Here is an 8768-nt window from a genome sequence, read left to right on the forward strand (position 1 = left end):
CAGGCTTTTTTTTCTTGACAAATATTGAATTGTTGTGATTTTATGAATTTGTTATCAATGTTTTAAGTGTTCCTAGTAGCCTCAACCTCACAAAGCACAGCATTTTATTTTTTTTAAATTGGAAAATAAATACTTTATTGGTGTTATTTGTATTATTGATAATAGTAACTGTAAATGGGTTAGACTTGTAAAGCGCTTTGACACTATTTCCATGCCATGCCAGGCCCTAACCACCACCCATCAGGAGCAAGGGTGAAGTGTCTTGCCCAAGGACACAACGGACGTGACGAGAATGGCGGAAGCTGGGATTGAACCTACAACCCTCTTTAAAATGATGTCAATAGCATAATATCAAAGCCTGCGTGTGTGAAGGTAGATTGTGATTTAGATGAAGCTCTTTGAGTGGGAACATCTGACAGTTTAAATTACAAGTAACATGTGATCTTTATCAGACTCCAGTGTAACACGCCCGAGCTCTAATGTGGGCCCCACTGTGGCCCCACTGTGGCCTCGACGTCACTTGCATACACAGTTGGATAAAGTGAAAACAAAGGAAGTTGACCGTATTTCGTAAACAAACAAGGAAGTCACTAATTCCCAATTTTTCGGACTACAAGGCGCACTTAAAATCCTTTCATTTTCTCAAAACGACACTCCGTGCGCCTAATGTACGGAATAATTCTGGTTGTGCTTACCGACCTCAAAGCTATTTTATTTTGTGGCGTAATGATAAGTGTAACCAGTAGACGGCGGTCACACACAAGAGATACGTGTAAACTGCAAGATGACGCCAACACCAAAACTTTAAATGTTCCATCGAGAATATAGAACATTAGACACGGCGCTCAAAAATCTGTCAAAATGTTTTATTACGACTTCGGTAAGCAATGAAGCCGCACCGCTTGATGGATTGTGGGAGCATTATGGCTACCATAGTCAGACGTACTGTGCTTCACATTGGAGTATTAATATGGTGTGTGTATAAGGTAAGACATTATCTGGCATTTTGTTACGAAATATTATGCAAATCAACTTTGCTTACATTCTTGTTCCTGCTGATGAGTATTTGGGATCTGCATAAGTCCTGAAAATTTGCGCGCATCCACCTTTGTAGTCCGTGCCGTAGTAGTAGTCATAAGATTATTAATTTTCTCTATCTTCTTGTTATGGGACATTCATCCTCCGCTGTGGCCATTTCTAATATAAAGCAGCGTAAAGTTCTAATTTATATCTGTCAGTAAACTCACTATGGAAGCGCTAAAGACTACTAGTATAGTGGGTTTACATGATTCACTTTGGAGAGTTTAGACTGCACACCAAGTGACACAGACTGATTATTTGTTGCCATAAATAATAGGTAATATGTATACATCTCATATACAGCCCGGCCCCCGGCCAAATTGTTTTAACCCAATGCGGCCCCCGAGTCAAAAAGTTTGGGGACCCCTGATATATATAATTTATATTGAATATATATATTAAATATATATAGCGCACTTTCCGCGCGCGCAATGATGTCACGTTATCGATGAGAAAATGCATTTTTAGACAACATGATTTGCCTGAGCGGCTAGGAGACACCGTGAGTAGCAAGCGGTACAAAGTGGATAAGAAAAGACAGAAAAAAAGAATATATGTATATTTTTATTTTATTTTATTTTATTTTTTTATACTTGGGACTTCCCGCGGGCCTGATTTTGGACGCTGATAAAGATCTCATTGTACTTGTAATCCAAACAGTCAGCTAGGAAAAAAAAATCATATTTCGGTATAGCTCGGTTGGTAGAGTGGCCGTGCCATCAACTTGAGGGTTGCAGGTTCGATCCCCCCTTCCGCCATCCTAGTCACTGCCGTTGTGTCCTTGGGCAAGACACTTTACCCACCTGCTCCCAGTGCCACCCACACTGATTTAAATGTAACTTAGATATTGGGTTTTCACTATGTAAAGCGCTTTGAGTCACTTGAGAAAAAGCGCTATATAAATGTAATTCACTTCACTTCACTTCACTTCACATTTCGAAAAAATCTGATTTGGGCCAGGTGTGTAAACGTATCAGTGTAAACGTATCAGTGTAAACGTGTCAGTGTAAACGTGTCAGTGTAAACGTGTCAGTGAATAAGTGTCAGTGAATACGTGTCAGTGTAAACGTATCAGTGTAAACATATCAGGGTAAACATATCAGTGTAAACATATCAGTGTAAATGTATCAGTGTAAACATCAGTGTAAACGTAACAGTGTAAACGTATCAATGTAAACATATCAATGTAAACATATCAGTGTAAACCAATCAGTGTAAACGTATCCGTGTAAACATATCAGTGTCAATGCAACAGAGTAAACATAGTGTAAACGTATCAGTGTAAAATTATCAGTGTAAACAAATCCGTGTAAACATATCAGTGTAAACGTATCAGTGTAAACGTATCCGTGTAAACGTATCAGTGTAAACGTAACAGTGTAAACGCAACAGAGTAAACATAGTGTAAATGTATCAGTGTAATTGTATCAGTGTAAACGTATCAGTGTAAACGAATCAGTGTAAACGAGTCAGTGTAAACGTATCAGTGTAAACGAATCAGTGTAAACGAATCAGTGTAAACACATCAGTGTAAACGTATCAGTGTAAACGTATCAGTGTAAACGTATCAGTGTAGACGTATCAGTGTAGACGTATCAGTGTAAACGTATCAGTGTAAACGTATCAGTGTAGACGTATCAGTGTAAACGTATCCGTGTAAACGTATCCGTGTAAACGTATCCGTGTACATATCAGTGTAAACATATCAGTGTAAACGTATCAGTGTAAACGTATCAGTGTAAACGTATCAGTGTAAACATATCAGTGTAAACATATCAGTGTAAACGTATCCATGTAAACGTATCCGTGTAAACGTATCCGTGTAAACGTATCCGTGTACGTATCAGTGTAAACAAATCAGTGTAAACATATCAGTGTAGACATATCAGTGTAAACGTATCAGTGTAAACATATCAGTGTAGACGTCTCAGTGTAAACGTATCCGTGTAAACCAGGGGTGCTCATTACGTCGATCGAGAGCTACCGGTCGATCTCGGAGGGTGTGTTAGTCGATCACCAGCCAGGCATTAAAAAAATAGTCCTAAAAATGAGCGATCATAAATCTTCACTATGACGTCACTTTCGTCACTTGATTGACATTCACGGCACCCGAGGGTCTTCTGAGATGACGCTGGTTGCTGCCAGCTCATTAAAATTACCGACTGGAAGGCGAGAAACACTTTATTTCAACAGACTCTGGCGCCGTACCTGTCGTCAAAACTCCAAAGACCGACTGCACAGTTGCACTAACAAAATAAGAGTCTCAGAAAGCTGGCGTGCACAAGCTAGCAAGCTACGGAGTTTGCTGACAATATATTTCTTGTAAAGTGTATACAAAGGAGTACGGAAGCTGGACAAATAAGATGCCAAAAACCAACCACTTTCATGTGGTATTGGACAGAAAGGAGGACTTTTTTTCTCCTCCATTCGAAAATGCGGACGTTATCAGCACCACTGTCTGATTCTAATCAATACAAGTCATCAGAATCAGGTAATACACCAACTTATATTCTTGTCTTCATGAAAGAAAGGAATCTATATGTGTTAAACATGCCTGTATTATATTTAAACACTTTTAACTTATTAACAATATGTGTTAAACATGCTTGTATTATCTTTAAACACCTTTAACTTGTTAACAATATTAACTATATGTATTAAACATACTTGTATTATCATTAAACACCTTTAATTTATTAACAATATTAACTATGTGTTAAACATGCTTGTATTATCTTTAAACACCTTTAACTTGTTAACAATATTAACTATATGTATTAAACATACTTGTATTATCATTAAACACCTTTAATTTATTAACAATATTAACTATATGTTAAACATGCTTGTATTATCATTAAACACCTTTAACTTGTTAACAATATTAACTATATGTGTTAAACATGCTTGTATTATCATTAAACACCTTTAACTTGTTAACAATATTAACTATATGTATTAAACATACTTGTATTATCATTAAACACCTTTAATTTTTTAACAGTATTAGCTATATGTGTTAAACATGCTTGCATTATCATTAAACACCTTTAACTTGTTAACAAAAATATATATTTCATAAATAAGTAAATATAAATTATATATATGAATGAGGTAGATCCCCACGACTTGATCAATTGAAAAGTAGCTCGCCTGCAGAAAAAGTGTGAGCATCCCTGGTGTAAACGTATCCGTGTAAACGTATCAGTGTAGACGTATCAGTGTAAACGTATCAGTGTAAACGTATCAGTGTAAACGTATCAGTGTAGACGTATCAGTGTAGACGTATCAGTGTAGACGTATCAGTGTAAACGTATCCGTGTAGACATATCAGTGTAAACGTATCAGTGTAAACGTATCAGTGTAAACGTATCAGTGTAAACGTATCCGTGTAAACGTATCCGTGTACGTATCAGTGTCAACATATCAGTGTCAACATATCAGTGTAAACATATCAGTGTCAACATATCAGTGTAAACATATCAGTGTAAACATATCAGTGTAAACATAGCCACATTTGCCAGTAAAAGGTCCCATAAAGTTAAAGTTAAAGTAGCAATGATTGTCACACACACACTCGGTGTGGTGAAATTATCCTCTGCATTTGACTCATCACCCTTGATCACCCCCTGAGAGGTGAGGGGAGCAGTGAGCAGCAGCGGTGATCGCACCCGGGAATAATAATTTTTTGGTTATTCAACCCCACAATTGCATCCCTTGATGCTGAGTGCCAAGCAGGGAGGTAATGGCTCCCATTTTTATAGTCTTTGGTATGACTCGGCCGGGGTTTGAACTCACCACCTCAGGGCGGACACTCTAACCACGAGGCCACTGAGTAAAGAGCGTACATAATGGGGTACATTGTGGTGACGTGCACCAAGGATGACAACTTATGAAGCGTTTAAAGCCAATAGAAAAAGTCCATCCAGCGATGCGCCGCCAGGTGAAGTTGATCAAAGTAGAACACGAATAAAGGAGATGATAAAGATCAAAAGGAGCAATTAGTCCCGGCAGGGTGAGAGAAGGTTTAAACAGGAAGTTGATGCACAATACCGTCATGCAGGCCACACCCACACCCGGACACTACTCACCCCACAACATTTACACAGCACGCCCCACACCTTTTAGGGGAGCCAAGACACAGAGACAAGAGCAAAAAAGGAGCGGTCCATTTTTTTCCCCCTTTCATAAGAAAGATGTCAGCGGGGTTGAAAAGGGAAGTGGCGGCAGAGCACAAGCAAAAGCAGAATGAGGGAAATGTGACAGAGGGATGGAATGCTTTAGTCGTGTCTGGTGTGTCATCTGTCTATCAGTCTGTCTCAATCGCCTTGGCACATTTATCTCTTTTTTTATATAAGTCGCTTATTTTTCATGGAATCTTCTGGAGAGGGGGCATTCAAAATAATAAATATATTTAGGAATTAATGTCAAATGTTAGAGATTGCACAGTTAAAAAAAAAAATTTTTTTAATATGTCTAATAATTCGGGGTTTTTTTGGAGGAAATCTTCTAGAGGGAGTGCATTAAAAATAAAAATATTTAAGAATGATGTCAAATATTTAATAAATATAAAATAAAGCATTACATACAGAAGAGATTGCACATTTAAAATGAACGTTTTATTTTTTAATGTCTAATAAATCGCTTCATTTCGATGAAATCTTCTGGAGAGGGTGCATTAAAAATAATAAATACATTTAAGAATGAATGTAAAATATTTTTAAAAATATAAAATAAAGCATAAAATACAGAAGAGATCGCACATTTAAAATCAACGTTTAAATATTTCTAATAAATCGCTTATGTTTGATGGATCTTCTGGAGAGGGTGCATTAAAAATAATAAATATATTTAACAATTAATGTAAAATTTTTGATGAATATAAAATAAAGCATACAATACAGAAGAGATTTCCCATTTTAAATGGACTTTTTTTTTTAAATATGTCTTATAAATCGGTTATTTTCAATGGAACCTTCTGGAGAGAGTGCATTAAAAATAATAAATATATTTAAGAATCAATGTAAAATATTTGATAAATATCAAATAAAGCATAAAATACAGAAGAGATTGCACATTTAAAATGAATGTTTTATTTTTTAATATGTCTAATAAAGCGGCTATTTTTGATGAAATCTTCTAGAAAGGGTGCATTAAAAATAAAAAATATATTTAAAAATGAATGTTAAATATTTAATGAATATCAAATAAAGCATAAAATACAGAAGAGATTGCACATTTAAAATGAACGTTTAAATATGTCTAATAAAATGCTAATTATTGATGGAATCTTCTAGAGAGGGTGCATTATTAATAATAAATATATTTAAGAATTCATGTAAAATATTTGATGAATATAAAATAAAGCATAAAATACAGAAGATTTCAAATTAACATTTAATTTAATACGTCTAATAAATCGCTTATTTTCAATTAAATCTTCTAGAGAGGGTGCATTAAAAATAAATATATTCAAGAATTAATGTAAAATATTTAATAAATATAAAATAAAGCATAAACTACAGAAGAGTTTGCACATTTAAAATGAATGTTTTATTTTTTAATGTCTAATAAATCGCTTATTTTTGATGGAATCTACTAGAAAGGTGAATTAAAAAATAATAAATATATTTAAGAATTAATGTAAAATATTTAATAAATATCAAACAAAGCATAAAATACAGAAAAGAGTGCACATTTAGAATTAACTTTTAAATATGTCTAATAAATCGATTACTTTGATGGAATCTTCTAGAGAGGGTGCATTATTAATAATAAATATTTACGAATTAATGTACAATAATTAATGAATATAAAATAAAGCATAAAGTACAGAAGAGATTGCACATTTAAAATGAACATTTAATTTTTTAATATGTCCAATAAATCGGTTATTTTTGATGGAATCTTTTGGAGAGGTGCATTAAAAATAAATATATTTAAGAATTAATGTAAAATATTTAATAAATATCAAATAAAGGATAAAATACAGAAGAGATTGCACATTTAAAATGAATGTTTAAATATGTCTAATAAATCGGTTACTTTGATGGAATCTTCTAGATAGGGTGCATTATTAATAATACATATATTTAAGAATTAATGTACAATATTTAATAAATATAAAATAAAGCATAAAATACAGAAGACATTGCACATTTAAAATGAACATTTTATTTCTTAATATGTCCAATAAGTTGGTTATTTTTGATGAAATCTTCTAGACCGTGCATTAAAAGTAATAAATATATCTAAGAATTAATGTAAAATATTTAATAAATATAAAATAAAGCATAATATTCAGATACAAATATAGGGAAAACTGTCAATATATATATATATATATATATATATATATATATATATATATATATATATATATATATATATATATATATATTTATTTTTTTTACAAAGAATATTTTAAGATTATAGTTTATGTCAAAAATGTTATCATTTAACACAAACTTGGATCGGGCTGATTAGAAAAATAAATTCTAATCAGACATAGTGCTTAAAAGGGACTCATAAATAACTGACGAAAAATAAATAATAATATAAACTGTCAATATAATTAAAGTACAAATACGGCTTCACCACTTTAGTCGTATTTTTTGCGCTTGCGAAGCTTCTCTCTGACTTTAGTTGCAGACTTCTTCTGTTGGTTTGAGATTGTCATTACTGCCACGAGTGGTGGGAGAGTGAATTACAGCTGAGAAGCACATGTTTTTTAAGGGGGCGCTCGCGGCCCGACAATGGTGACCAAACAGTGTTTTACGTGACACGTGCGCTGATTAAGAAAAGACGAACAGATGGGAAAGGTCACGTGAGAACATTTGATCATCTGCTCAGGGTTTCCCAAACTTGGAGCTGAAGGAAGAAAATGTGCAATGTGTTACTGTCTGATGATGACGATGAAAGAATTGTTCATCAAAGGGAGATTTGAGAAACCCTGACGTGGTGCATGTGATACTGAGGTGTGTTGGACGGGAAGCACACACACACAGACAGATAGACAGACACTAAACGATACTGAACCTACCTAGAGGAACATTTAAGAGTCCTGCAAGAGTGTGGTGCAAAGTAAACAGGTGTGGGCGGGGCCAAAAGAGAAGAAAAAAAGGGGGAAAAAGTCATTCAAGGAGTTTTAAAGCAAGAAATTGGATCCGAGTTGGTAAGAGGTGAGAGTTGTGGAAATGGCGGAATGGCGTGAGAGGAGGAGGAGAGGAAAGGATGGCGCTGGCGAGTAAAGTGGGCTCCCCTCGTCATGAAGAGAGACAATTGTAGAGCAGGTAGATGGAGAAGTAGATGAGGAGGCAAATGAGGGACAGAGAGACAGTGTGGAAAGAGGAAGCACCTCCCAGCGCCGCGATGAGGAAGAGGAAAAATATAAAGCGAAAGAAAAAATTGAATACTCCAAAGCCTTCCGTTTTTGCTGTGTTTAGTGAGGGGCTTTCGGTTTTAACTCCCCCTCTCTCTCTCTCTCTCTCTCTCTCACTTCGTTCCTCCGCTTGCACAGACTGGCTGCAAAGTGTGGAGGCCGGCTTGCTCTACTCTCCGAGAGAGAGAGAGAGAGAGAGAGAGAGAGAGAGAGAGAGAGAGAGAGAGAGAGAGAGAGAGAGAGAGAGAGAGAGAGAGAGAGAGAGAGAGAGAGAGAGAGAGAGAGAGAGAGAGAGGTGGGGTCCTTC

At 35.2% G+C, this 8768-nt stretch overlaps 1 protein-coding gene across 3 annotated transcripts in view; it reads right to left on the bottom strand.

Moving 5' to 3' along the window:
- Positions 1–8512, bottom strand: part of grin2bb (glutamate receptor, ionotropic, N-methyl D-aspartate 2B, genome duplicate b) — a 236674-nt gene extending 228162 nt beyond the window's left edge. Inside the window, exons 1-2 of one of the 3 annotated variants that reach the window (XM_061976961.2) lie at positions 8438–8512; positions 8123–8143 (exon numbers count right to left, since the gene is read on the bottom strand). The gene's annotated coding sequence lies outside the window, so the exon portion shown is untranslated. Of the gene's footprint in view, positions 1–5171; positions 5246–8122 lie in introns of those variants that run through there. The other 2 variants (XM_061976963.2, XM_061976962.2) reach the window with 2 other exon arrangements.
- Positions 8513–8768: the final 256 nt, after the last annotated feature.

Source organism: Nerophis lumbriciformis, linkage group LG16, assembly GCF_033978685.3.
Source record: "Nerophis lumbriciformis linkage group LG16, RoL_Nlum_v2.1, whole genome shotgun sequence".
Taxonomy (NCBI): domain Eukaryota; kingdom Metazoa; phylum Chordata; class Actinopteri; order Syngnathiformes; family Syngnathidae; genus Nerophis; species Nerophis lumbriciformis.